Below are 12,778 nucleotides of genomic sequence, written 5' to 3'. Positions count from 1 at the left end.
GTCAGTTTAGTGTTGATCAGAATAAGTAAAGAGAGAAATGTCTGAGTACGTTCAGTTCCGCTCAGCTGTTTGAAAATCAAATAACGTAAGAGGTTTATCAGCACAGTAATCCATTAATTTTTCTGAGGGGACGTTTTCAAATGTTGAAAGTACTCATAGTCAAACTGTTCCTATAATAGCAACTTAAATATACTCGAGAATTGTTAGACTGACTCACAATAATATTTTCTAAAATGAAGAAACCGAACAACAGTTGCCCAATCAACAATCTTTTATAGCATAAACGACCGGTTACGGAACACACAAGTTGTTCCATTATCTAGCATAAAAATTAAAACCAATCGCCTGAAGCCATTCCCCCCCCCCCCCCCCCCCACCCGTTTATATTAACCAACCAAATGAATCAGTGTGATTCGGCTGTTTTACATGTATTTTAACAATAATTCACGTCACTTGGTAACTCTAACGCATGGAACGCAAAATATAACAACGACCGTTAATTATACTGAAAATTAAAAACAAACAGTATCTTTTCGAAGCATGTGACTGTTTTCTCGCCGCTTTGAGCGCTTGCATTGCTCCGGCTGTCACACGGTAACGATTTTCGCACCAGAGAGCGTGACATAACTGTATTTATTAGAGCTGTAGCAAACATTATGTATTCGGTACTGAGTAACGAATACTTTGGCTGACTCGAAGTACCGAATCGTTACTCACGAACAGGGCTTTTTTCTAGAAAAAAGTTTGAGAGTACTCCGACATTGGATATAATGCAGCGAAAATTACTTATAACTGAAGCATGGGATACCACCCGTCTGCTTTTAGCCGTGACGTCATCAACATGTCGATCTGACTCTTCAGTTGACTTAGAGCTCAAATGAAGCAGGCGATACCGAGAAACACCCATACAAGAGAAAGTGGTATTGAACACTTAAGTTTACATCACCTCAAATGAAGCGTGCGATTCCTATCAACCCCTGAACAATAAAGAAAATGGTATCGTACATTTCAATTGACCTATAATACAACTCAAACGAAACAGGTGAGTCCAATCAACCCTCCGACATACAAAACAATACAAGGACATATTGCCGAACACATATTTTAACCTTTTCCAACCAAAAGCTGCACTGGTATCGTTCGTATTGCAATTACTACCACGAAAAAATGAAATATAAAATTTACGTCCGTGAAATAAATCTTTGGCACTCTTCCAAGTTCTCAACAGCGTAAAAAAATGGTTTTGTCGGCAAAAAAGTTTAGGGATACGCATCCCCCAGAAAAACAGCACTGCTCATAAATACATTTCGTTACTCGTTACCGTATTCCGCTTTCGGCTCGTATCACTCGGTTCTGCGCAGCCGTTTGCGGAAGATTTAAGGAGGCACACCCGTCAGCGCAGTAGTTACTATTTAGAGAATATAGTTACTATTGTACAAGCCTTATTGTCGTGCAAATTTAGTTTCATTAATATTGTTTTTGTAATTGGACTATTTTGTGTTAATATTTATTGTGAGGTGAGTAATTTGTATAGACCTTCTTGACGAATTTGACGTGCGTGGCTCTATGATTTAGATGGTTACTGTTATAAAATATTTTCGATCTTACTTCTTGGCCGGTCCTCAATGATCTGCAGGTCCGCCACCTTTAACGCAAACATACGTTTTTTTTAAAATATTTTACCAGTAAATGTTTCAGTTTAATGGTTACTATTTGTTTTTTGGTCTCGTTGTAATTGGGACCCTACTTTGAAATGAAGCTCAATTTTTTTTTAGTTTATTTAACTGATTGAATCATTGACATTATTTTCATTTCGCTGATCAGTTATTTAACATACATACGTTGTATCTTGCATTTGTAAAAAATTGTTTTTAGCTTCCACATTAAATAATTTAAAACTTACTATTTATTTTATTTAATTACTAAACCCACTTCAAACGTATTCACAAGTATAAAAAATACATCATAGTACCAAGATAATGTATTCGGTACTGAGTAACGTTTACTTTGGCGGACACAAAGTACCGAATCGTTACTCATAATTTCGTTACTCGTTACCGTACTGTGCTTTGCGCTCGGTTCTACTCGCCCGTTTTCGGAAAATATGCTTGCGCATCGGAGCAGTAGATGCTATTTCGACAATATGGTTTCTGCTGTACAAGCTTTGTTGAGTAAATTTAACTTCAAATGAAATATTGTTTTTGGAATATTCACTGTTAATATTTATTGTGAAGTGAGTAATTTATATACGCAATGGGTAATTTCTATTCTACAAGAACCCATTGAAGCGGCGCTTGGACTTCTTCACAATCCTGTTGAAAGTCTCCTCGAAGCTGAATGGTTAGCTCTACCAGAAGTTATCAAAATTTTAAAGCCTTCTAAACAGTTTACAGAAGAAATGTCCTCGCAAGCGCAAGTGTCGATTTCAAAGGTGCTAGCAGCCACCGACAGTGTAGAGGAGATATTTTACAGTTTGCATATTAATTTAAGTACAGAAACAGCAAAGAACTTTGTTGAAGACAGAATTTAATAACCGGTTTAAAAACTGTGCTAGACATCCAGTCCTTTCGAAAGCGGCCCTATTAGATCCAAGATTTAAGAGACTTGCTTTTAAAGACGAATCTGCTTACGAGTTCGCCAAAAGCTCATTAAAAACTGAATTGGAAACAAATATTCATTCAAGAACACCACTTGAAGCAGAGTTGCCAGAGTCTGTATCGGTCATTACTTTTGACAAAGAGGACTCAATCTGGAAAGAATTTGATGCTAAGGCAACGTCAAGCTCTACGAATGGTTCAAATGGCTCTGAGCACTATGGGACTTAACATCTATGGTCATCAGTCCCCTAGAACTTAGAACTACTTAAACCTAACTAACCTAAGGACAGCACACAACACCCAGCCATCACGAGGCAGAGAAAATCCCTGACCCCGCCGGGAATCGAACCCGGGAACCCGGGCGTGGGAAGCGAGAACGCTACCGCACGACCACGAGATGCGGGCAAGCTCTACGACATCAGGTATTAATTTCAGTAGGCAATATATGGAAGAACAGTTATTAAGTAGGCATAAGTGTCCTATAAAATGGTGGCAAGTGTGAACATTTCTCTATCCTGAGCTGTCACGCTTAGCACAAAAGAAATGATAATTAAATGGACACCCAATCTGCAAACAGGCGTTGATATACTTCATTGGAAACATGTTGAAAATATGTGCCCCGACCAGGACTCGAACCCGGGATCTCCTGCTTACATGGCATAAGTGTCCTATAAAATGGTGGCAAGTGTGAACATTTCTCTATCCTGAGCTGTCACGCTTAGCACAAAAGAAATGATAATTAAATGGACACCCAATCTGCAAACAGGCGTTGATATACTTCATTGGAAACATATTGAAAATATGTGCCCCGACCAGGACTCGAACCCGGGATCTCCTGCTTACATGGCAGACGCTCTATCCATCTGTCCCACCGAGGGAACAGAGGATAATTCGCCTGCAGGGACTTATCCCTTGCGCTTGCGCGCTCCCCGTGAGACCCACACTCCCAATATGTCTACACCACTACATTCATAGTGCGCCTAATGGGATGTTTGCCCATCATACTCGTTACTCGTGGCATAGCGTGTGCGTTCGCACAAGAAGGTCAATGGCCGGGAAGCCATATTTTAACTATATATGACAGTAGTATCTGTTCCCGAAAGAAACGACTTGGTAGATTAAAATGTCACGAGTAATGAGTATAATGGGCAAACATCTATTAAGCGCACTATGAATGTAGTGGTGTAGACATATTGGGAATGTGGGTCTCACGGGGAGCGTGCAAGGGATAAGCCCTTGTAGGTGCACTATCCTCTGTGCCATCGGTGGCTTAGATGGATAGAGCGCCTGCCCTGTAAGCAGGAGATCCTGGGTTCGAGACCCGGTCGGGGCACACATTTTCAACATGTCCCCAATGAAGTATGTCAACTCCTGTTTGCGGCTAGCGTGTCCATTTAATTATCATTTAATTCTAGCAAAGATGCATGGTCATCGACGGTAACTGTTCTTTCGGGAACAGATACTACCGTCATATATACTTAGCACAAAAATATTTATCTGTAATGGCTACTTCAGTACCGTCAGAAAGAGCATTCTCGAAGTCACGCCAAATACTATCTGATAGGCGGAGTTCCCTGAAGCCGAAAGCCATAGAAAAAAAATTATTTTTAAATTTGAACCAAAGGTTTCTGTACATTTCTCTGTCTGTTGTATAGTGTGGCGACGTCATTTATCCACTGCGCCAAAAACAGCGGGTGAAAGCTGCAGCTGATAGATATTTATCTTTGCCTGAGTCGGCTTGGTTACGAGTTGTTTATTCTTGTTAGTTTTTGATCTGTGCTTGGAAAATAAAATGTTTTCTCATCTCATGAAAAAGCTGTTACTTCATAAAATATAAAGGCTCCCATAATAGGATACATATTATGTTGATTATTGCGCCGTTATTTTTTTGCTAATGCATTTGCAACAAATTGTCTTTAGGTATCACGTTACGTAATTCAAGATTTACTGTTTTTTGTTTTTATTCAGTTGTTAAACCCGCTTCCAACTGATTCATGTACAAAAAATAAACCAAAGTACCAAAATGTAATCGTATGAATGTGACTCGACTCCATACGAGTTATACGGTACAGTCGGTAACTAAACTAAAGTGTAACGATACGTTTGGAGCGAGTATTGTTGTCGGAAGTAACGAATACAAACGGATGCACATTTTCTCGTTACTTTCACAGCTCTAGTATTTATTAAGACAGTAGTTGCGGCTGCTGCACAGACAGAACTCTTTGTCAGAGAGTAACGCTAGTGGCACCGCGGTAGTGTTGATTATCTCTGGCCAATACTATAGCAACGAAAAATAAACAGTATACCGAAGCGGCTATCTTGCATCGTCCGAATCCAGAAGCTATCTGGATAGCAACTAGAAAATATTCCTGAAATAACTTGCATCCAGGTGAACTTATACTGATATTTAACAACTCAATGAACATATCGCACCCCTCCGAGAAATGTGGCACGGCAATTTTTAGTTTTTGTCACTGAAAAATACGTGTGAACGGTCCCAACGTGTCCAAAAAACGTCACATCTCTATCTCGCAGTTTATTCAATTCAAGGTAGTTGTGTCAGTTTTGTTGTTCGCTAGGTCAGCTTTCGGTGCGGCAAGAGTAGTGTCACTTTAGCGTTGCTAATGGCATATTTGCAAAGGCCATTGGAGAAGAGCGACACATTTTGAGTTGTGACACTTCATGTATTTGGTAAGCTGAATGTGATTTTTAATATTATTGATTATTGCAATGTGTGTGTGTGTGTACAAGCGTCTGTATCTTGCATTACAATGTCATCCAGGTCCACATGCATATCTGAACGAACAGACGATTACAGCTGTAGTAAATATAAAGAAAGTTCATATTTAATCTCTCTTCTCGGCGAAAAGTATTCCTACATTATACAAGCCCATTTATTACTTCGTCTTTTCGTAAATTATGTTCCTTAAACTGTATCTAATTAATGTTCTTTATTAAATTTTCATAAATTACAATTTTGTATTTTTCTAATACAATTTTAGCCTGTTTTTTATTTTAACTTAAGTACTAATTATTCCTGATGGACATTCATGTCATATTACAGTAAGTAAAAAAAAAACAATTTTGGTGTGTAAGAGTGGCAAAACTATTGAGGGGTCATAACAGCAAAAAAGGTTGTTAGAATATCAAGGAAAATAACTCCAAGAATTACGTAGTAATACATTCGACAAATAAAGAACTGCATGCCCATATTACTAGTTTATAGACTATAATGCAATTTACTGCCATAATTACTTACCTGAAAGTTAAAGAGTGCGTTTATGGTATTTCAATATAAGTTTTATAGAATTCTCCAAGTCGATTGAGTGTTTCATTATTCTTGTCCGGGTGCGATATAATTATACTGAAGAATTATTATGTTCGTGGTGCGCCACACCATGGTAGTATAAATTAAGCCTACCATTTCATAGGGTATGTGCTTTCATGTAATTTTATTTTTTCCTATAAGGGTCAGAAATTCACGCATAGACAACAATAGGCCTACTTCATCTCAATAACGTACTTAATAGGTAAATACCAAACTGTGACACCGTTATTTGGCGACACAGTTCCATTAAATAATCAAACCACATTGTATTCTCTTGAAATTTTCAATGTATTATTATTACGCCATGCATTATAACATACCATACTGCTACCTAACGCGAAAAACATGTGTTTTGCTAGAAGAGTTTTATGGTTCGGCCCTGTGTTCGTATCTGTTAGTCAGCTCTAGGTAAATGTGTGATAATATTTGCAGCTCGGCTCCAATGGCTAAACGGCTGCTTATTTCACTTGCTTTTACGATTCCCGTCAGAAAAAAGGAGCCACTGTTGACAGTGACCGTTTCAGTACCATCAGCAGCAGTAATATCAGAATAAATATCGTATTCAATTTCTTCAACTTTATGTTGAAGCTCAGAAAAACATTTCAGATTTATCATCGTCACAAAGTAATTCTGCAATAATTTTCAAGCATTTTGCAACATGAAACAATAAACCCCTTGTCACTGATTAAGAGAAGAAAAATGGTATACAAAAAAATATTAGTACATTATTCCGTTAACTTACGCACTAATCTATCTATATAAATAAAAATCAACTGCCACTGAAAGAAAATTTTTGGAAAATCCAGCGGAAAAGTCGGGAATTTTGATGGTTGGGGGTTGGGTTGTTTAGGGGGAAGAGACCAAACAGCGAGGTCATCGGTCTCATTGGATTAGGGAAGCACGGGGAAGGAAGTCGGCCGTGCCCTTTGAAAGGAACCATCCCAGCATTTGCCTGGTGCGATTTAGGGAAATCACGGAAAACCTAAATCAGGATGGCCGGACGCGGGATTGAACCGTAGTCCTTCCGAATGCGAGTCCAGTGTGCTAACCACTGCGCCACCTCGCTCGGTAATTTTGATGGTATTTTTGTATGAAAATACCATTGAAATGTGACGGTTTGGCAGTTCTGCTGTCACATATTTCATTAAAAATTGTGACGTTCAATTTGACGGGTCTGCTGTGTTTTTTTTCATAACAATGAATTCCACACTGAATATTGATATTTTGCGAAAATTCTGTGTCATCGGTGGTGATCATACCTTTGGTGTTGACAGGACTGCTATCAGTTCGTCGTGGTAATTTCGTGGGTACCTTGCAAACACACACACGTTCGCTAGTAAATAAATATTTTATTCGATCTTCTGTAGACCACATCTTGCGGCGGAAAACACGTTGGATAAGACCACATTATAGACTGTTTAATTTTTTTTTATTTTACGCGTCTAGTTCCGTAGGACCAAACTGAGGAGCAAATCTCCAAGGTCACGGAGCGTGCCAGTACATGAAATAACATAAAAGTAGTAACAGAGAAAATAAAATGTTTATGTAAACGCAATCAAAAATATAACCCAGGAATCAGCTTAATTTTTCATGGAACTCCTCGGCAGAATAGGGGTGACCCATGAGGAAGGTGGCAGATTATTTAAAATGGATGTAGCAATATACTGCACGCCTCTCTGCCTAATATTAACTGAGTGAAAGCTGCTAATTCTTGGCAATAAGCTGATATTGTTAACACGAAATGACAGCACTTTCCGTGTCGAACTATCACTTACTTCAGATAGCGTTCGAATAGCGAAAATGGTAGCATTAAGTCTTTGAACAAGATCCTGAGCGTGGGATTTCCACGACTGTTTACTAACTGCACTCCTATAAATTTGAGCTGTTCAAGTTTGCTATTAATTTGCCCATTCTGTGAAATTAAAATGGCTCTGAGCACTATGGGACTTAACATCTGAGGTCATCACTCCCCTAGAACTTAGAACTACTTAAACCTAACTAACCTAAGGACATCACACACATCCATGCCCGAGGCAAGATTCGAACCTGCGACCGCAGCGGTCGCGCGGTTCCAGACTGTAGCGCCTAGAACCGCTCGGCCAACCAGGCCGACTGTGTGAAATTCAAACGCCGGGTTTTGTCGAACTGTGTGTTAGAACTGTAAGAACTGAGTGTTATGTGATTTATCGTTAGCTTATTTTCTGCAAGCCATGAACGTATGTCTTGAGCTGCACTATTTGAAACACTGTCAACACTGCACACTACATCCTTTGATCTAAAACAATAATCTCGATTTCTAGTCTATGTACTTTGAATACCAACAATGTCTCCGATTACACTATTCGAAACATGTAGACAATAAAACGGTTCTGGAAAGGGCGCCACATCCAAGAACGTGATTCAACAAACCTAACAGCCCTGTCTTTGCTGTAAACACATACGATTGACCGGAGAAGCTGATACTTAGGAAAACTGTAATTCAGTATATTTACATCGGTATATATACTCAGATCCAGGAATCCCTAAAGAGACGCGTAGTAGCCGCGCGGTCTCAGGCGCCTTGTCGCGGCCCGGGCGGCTCACCCCGTCGGACGTTCGAGTCCTCTCCCGGGCATGTGTGTGTGTGTGTGTGTGTGTGTGTGTGTGTGTGTGTGTGACTAGGGCCTCCCGTCGGGTAGACCGCTCGCCTGGTGCAAGTCTTTCGATTTGACGCCACTTCGGCGACTTGCGCGTCGTTGGGGATGAAACAATGATGATTAGGACAACCCAACACCCAGTCCCTGAGCGGAGAAAATCTCCGACCCCGCCGGGAATCGAACCCGGGCCCTTAGGATTGACGTTCTGTCACGCTGACCACTCAGCTACCAGGGGCGGACGTCCTTAGCGTAAGTTGGGTCAAGTCAGATTAAATAGTGTTTAGGCTTAGGCACCGATGAGCTCAGCAGTTTGGTCCCATAAGACCTTACCCCAAATTTCCAAAATCCTAAAGCGGATATCTCCTCCATCCACAGCCTCTCTTTTCTTCGACCACAGTAACTACGCTAATAAAGGTCCGAATTTCTTTTAGTTTAAATTCTCAAATCCCTATATACCTCAAAATAATAACAGCAGGAAAACCTCCACAGCACAACCAAATCGAAAAAACAGTTCAGTGACTGACAAGCTATCTTAACAATGCCCCTTGAAGATATATATATATATGATTAAAACACTGACATCGCTTTCAAGTACTGTATGAAAATTATTTTTATTTACACGCGATTTTAGCTCGGTAAAATGCGAGTATGCAAGCAAAAGCGTCAGCCTCAGCCCATAAAGGGCCCTATACACACAACAATCGACCGAGCTTCCGACGGACAAATTGCACGTGTGTAAGCGTTATGACGACCGACGAACTTTTCCTGTCGGGATGTCGGGCGGGTAGGACCACCCGAAAACCCATCTGGCCTCGTTCGCCCCCCCCCCCCCCCCACCCCCACCCACCCACCAAAGGTCCGCCCAACAAATTGTGACGTGTCTAGCGCCGTCGTGCCAACTACCCGACAAAAGTTCATGTTTTGTAACTGCGCGCGGGGTTACACGACAAGGTGCAAGGCGTAATTTAAAGATTGCAGATGTTTGTGGGACATGTCGTGCGAGGAGTATTGCAAAACAGATACAAGAAATGAAACACTTTTCTCATTTTTTTAACGATGGTTTCGTGTGACACGGAGAGAAAAGTAGTCAGTTGACCTTATGTATTTCTGTTTTTAGGTTATATTCTCGATGCCTATCAGAAATGAAATCTAACAACAGAAATATCTACATCCAATGGACGCTAATTAATAAAATATTCTGGCTTCATTGTTATCAGTGTTAAATAATTCCAGACTACGTCCAGGCCCACTGGTATGAAGATGAGAATGTGCGAGCTTTTCATAGTTCTAACAGTTGCTAAATGCTTCATTTCTTATGTGTGTGTTGCATTCATTAGATGATGTGCGCCACCACCATGTGTCGTCTTTCCTCTTTGAATTTAAAATGAATTTTTTAAACTTACAGGTCATCTTTTATGCTACATACATGAATTAATAACGTTTACACGAATGTCTTTCCTTTTATTTATTGTGGTTTATTATGGAGTATTTTCTCAGTCAACTGTAAATCATGTTACATGTTTCAGGAATCATTTTAGTTAACAGTTTGGAGATACAACAGCACTGAATTTGAAGACCTCTTAACTTCTGCCATTGGCTAGAAATAGTAATGTAGCTAAGAGCCTCTTCTTACAGCTTATAGCAGCCTCTCTCATAACTGCATTCTTTTTCGTTAAGAGTGGTTTGATGATCAGCAGCTCCGAAATGTATGATTCATTCATTCTTAGATAACAAAAGTCATCGGCTTCCAGCTGCTTAAGTGACAGAACGTCGGTGAATTTCTTTCCTTGCATTAGCCACTTCTTTGCCCACAGCTGTCTCTCGGCATTTTCTTTTTTTTTTCTTTTTTTTTTTTTTAGCCTTGTGGTCTCTGAAACCGCCTAGGCAAATTCCTGTGTAAAACATCTGTGCAAAACCAATCAGGATCTCCTACAACATAAACTCAATGAACGTCAGCTACACAAATCATCACAACAGGGTGGCGCTGTAGTCACGTACTAGTGCAGCTGGTTGGGACGTGTGGAGACTGATACGAAATTGGTTGATCGGGCGACCGACTGCCCGATAAATTGGTACGTATGGTGGTGGTGGTTAGTGTTTAACGTCCCGTCGACAACGAGGTCATTGGAGACGGAGCTCATGCTCGGGTTAGGGAAGGAAATCGGTCGTGCCCTTTCAAAGGAACCATCCCGGCATTTGCCTGCAGCGATTTAGGGAAATCACGGGAAACCTAAATCAGGATGGCTGGAGACTGGTACGTATGTGGGGGGGGCCTTAAGCCTTCTAGTTGCCCAACAAATTTCAGGAACGTAACGAGACGAAAACAAAAATATTTGTTTTACAGTTCGTGGAACAGAACCTAGCAAGTTCTGTGACCCCACATGGAAATTGTTCTCGGTGCGGACCGCAATCGCCGCACATTTCTAGCTACACTATCAGCTAAAAATCGACGGTAACGTATGCGGTGTCTTTATCGTGGCTGCTTCTGAAGTACTAGCAGAAAGAAGCTTAGTGGCGATAAATTAGATCTTTCTTCGCGAAGGTATGCAGTATGGCAAATGACGACTAACAGCTGCGTTCAAATCCCAAATCGGCATCCAGTTTCAATTTCTAGCATATTCAGTACAAGAATTCCCTCATAGGAAAAGAATTGTTTCATTGCAAGGTGAACAAACTGCTGCAAGCAGCGTTAACGCAAATTCGGCAAAATACAACCGACAAAACAATTACTCACAGCAACGACTCTGAACTCGATAAATACTGCTACGCAAGAAACCACTCCTAACTTCTAGAGCAATGTAACAGCACTAACCATCGCACAAATTACGGAGCGTCCAGTAATTAAAGTGAGATGTTCCAACACCACCCTTCTGACCCCACCTCATCACTTCGAAAAAGGAGCTAATTACGCAATTTCAATTATTTGCATTTTTTTTTTTTTTCGCAGCCGGACAAGAGCTTATTTAAAGACCATATTGTCGGGATAGCCCGTTGGTAAATAAATGACCCATGAGTGCCCGCAGGTACCACAATTCTAAGAAAGCATATAAACGCAAACCATGTCTAGTCATAAACTAGGTAAGATTTCACTTAATATACTGTTATGGAAAATATTTCAACGTTTTAACTCTTGAACTACGGACGTAATGTTGTTGGGGATTCATTCGTATGTCAATAAAGATGCACTCACCATTTTACTTAGAAACGCCTACATCTGAAATACTACTGATTTCACAAACTTGACTATTATATTTCATTTATTTATCTTTTTACTTCGGCGATTAGAAATTAAGCTTGTCTTTGTTTACTGCGTACTGAAGGAACAATGTTCAATTATCTTCATATTCTCATGTCTAAGTTTATGAAATTCCAATTTTTCCAATGGTTACTGACTAAATAGTGTACTCACACTGAATGTTAAGTAAACATAAAATCGTACCTCCACAACAGCAGACGTGATTGCTTGTACAATACAAATAGGTATTTCCTAAGTATATAGGGATAACAGCATTTTATTTACGGGAGAGTAGCGGAGATTACATCAGTTATAGCAGCACAGTAGTTTCATGCAGTTGAAGACTACTCCAAGCGCCGTTGCTTCTGCTAAGAGTTTGTAATTAATTCCGCCCTTAATTGATCTGCTACCAGGCACCGCCACTAAACAAATAGAAAATTTCTCACTACATAGCACATGGTTTGCGTTTATATGGTTTCTTAAAACTGTAGCCCCTGCAGGAACTCCTAGGTCATTTATTTACCAACAGTTTTACGACAGGATTAGTTTCCAGAAAGATCTATATAAGGAGAAACAAACCTAACTAGTTATTATGTACGGCTGAAACTACAGACTCACGCTACAGCTGGCATAAGTATCATGTTTTCATACATTCTTACCCTTGTAACATCTTTCCTCACTTGCAGAAGTACGCGTATGAGTACTTTGCATAAAGTACTGAATCCAGATTGTATTCCCACACTGTTATAGAGGACGAATAGTAAGGGATCAGTATAAGAACTGAGGAGTAATCAGAGTACAAACAACTTTCATAAGTACGTTACATCAGACGACCAATATAGTTCACTTGTGAGTACCACAGGCGTGAATCACGCAGACAGTGGAACAGCAGCCAGTGAAAACCACGTACTAACGCGACAGAAAATTTTCATTATGCCCCTTTTCTGACAACACTCGTAGCATCGACAGAGAAATAATTGGA

The 12,778-nt window shown here is 40.1% G+C and overlaps 1 protein-coding gene and 1 non-coding gene across 2 annotated transcripts in view; one reads left to right on the top strand and one right to left on the bottom strand.

Annotated features, from left to right (window-relative positions):
* LOC126428414 (calcium-binding mitochondrial carrier protein Aralar1) overlaps positions 1-12,778 on the bottom strand; it is a 704,653-nt gene that overhangs the window by 691,201 nt on the left and 674 nt on the right. The gene's annotated exons all lie outside the window — the stretch shown is intronic.
* On the top strand, positions 3,856-3,930 carry Trnat-ugu (transfer RNA threonine (anticodon UGU)). Its single transcript has one exon. It is a non-coding gene; the product is annotated as a tRNA-Thr (tRNA).

This window comes from Schistocerca serialis, chromosome 12 (assembly GCF_023864345.2).
Source record: "Schistocerca serialis cubense isolate TAMUIC-IGC-003099 chromosome 12, iqSchSeri2.2, whole genome shotgun sequence".
NCBI classification, from domain to species: Eukaryota; Metazoa; Arthropoda; class Insecta; order Orthoptera; family Acrididae; genus Schistocerca; species Schistocerca serialis.
Note: the sequence above shows the minus strand (reverse complement) of the source record. Positions and strands in the feature narration are given on the sequence as shown.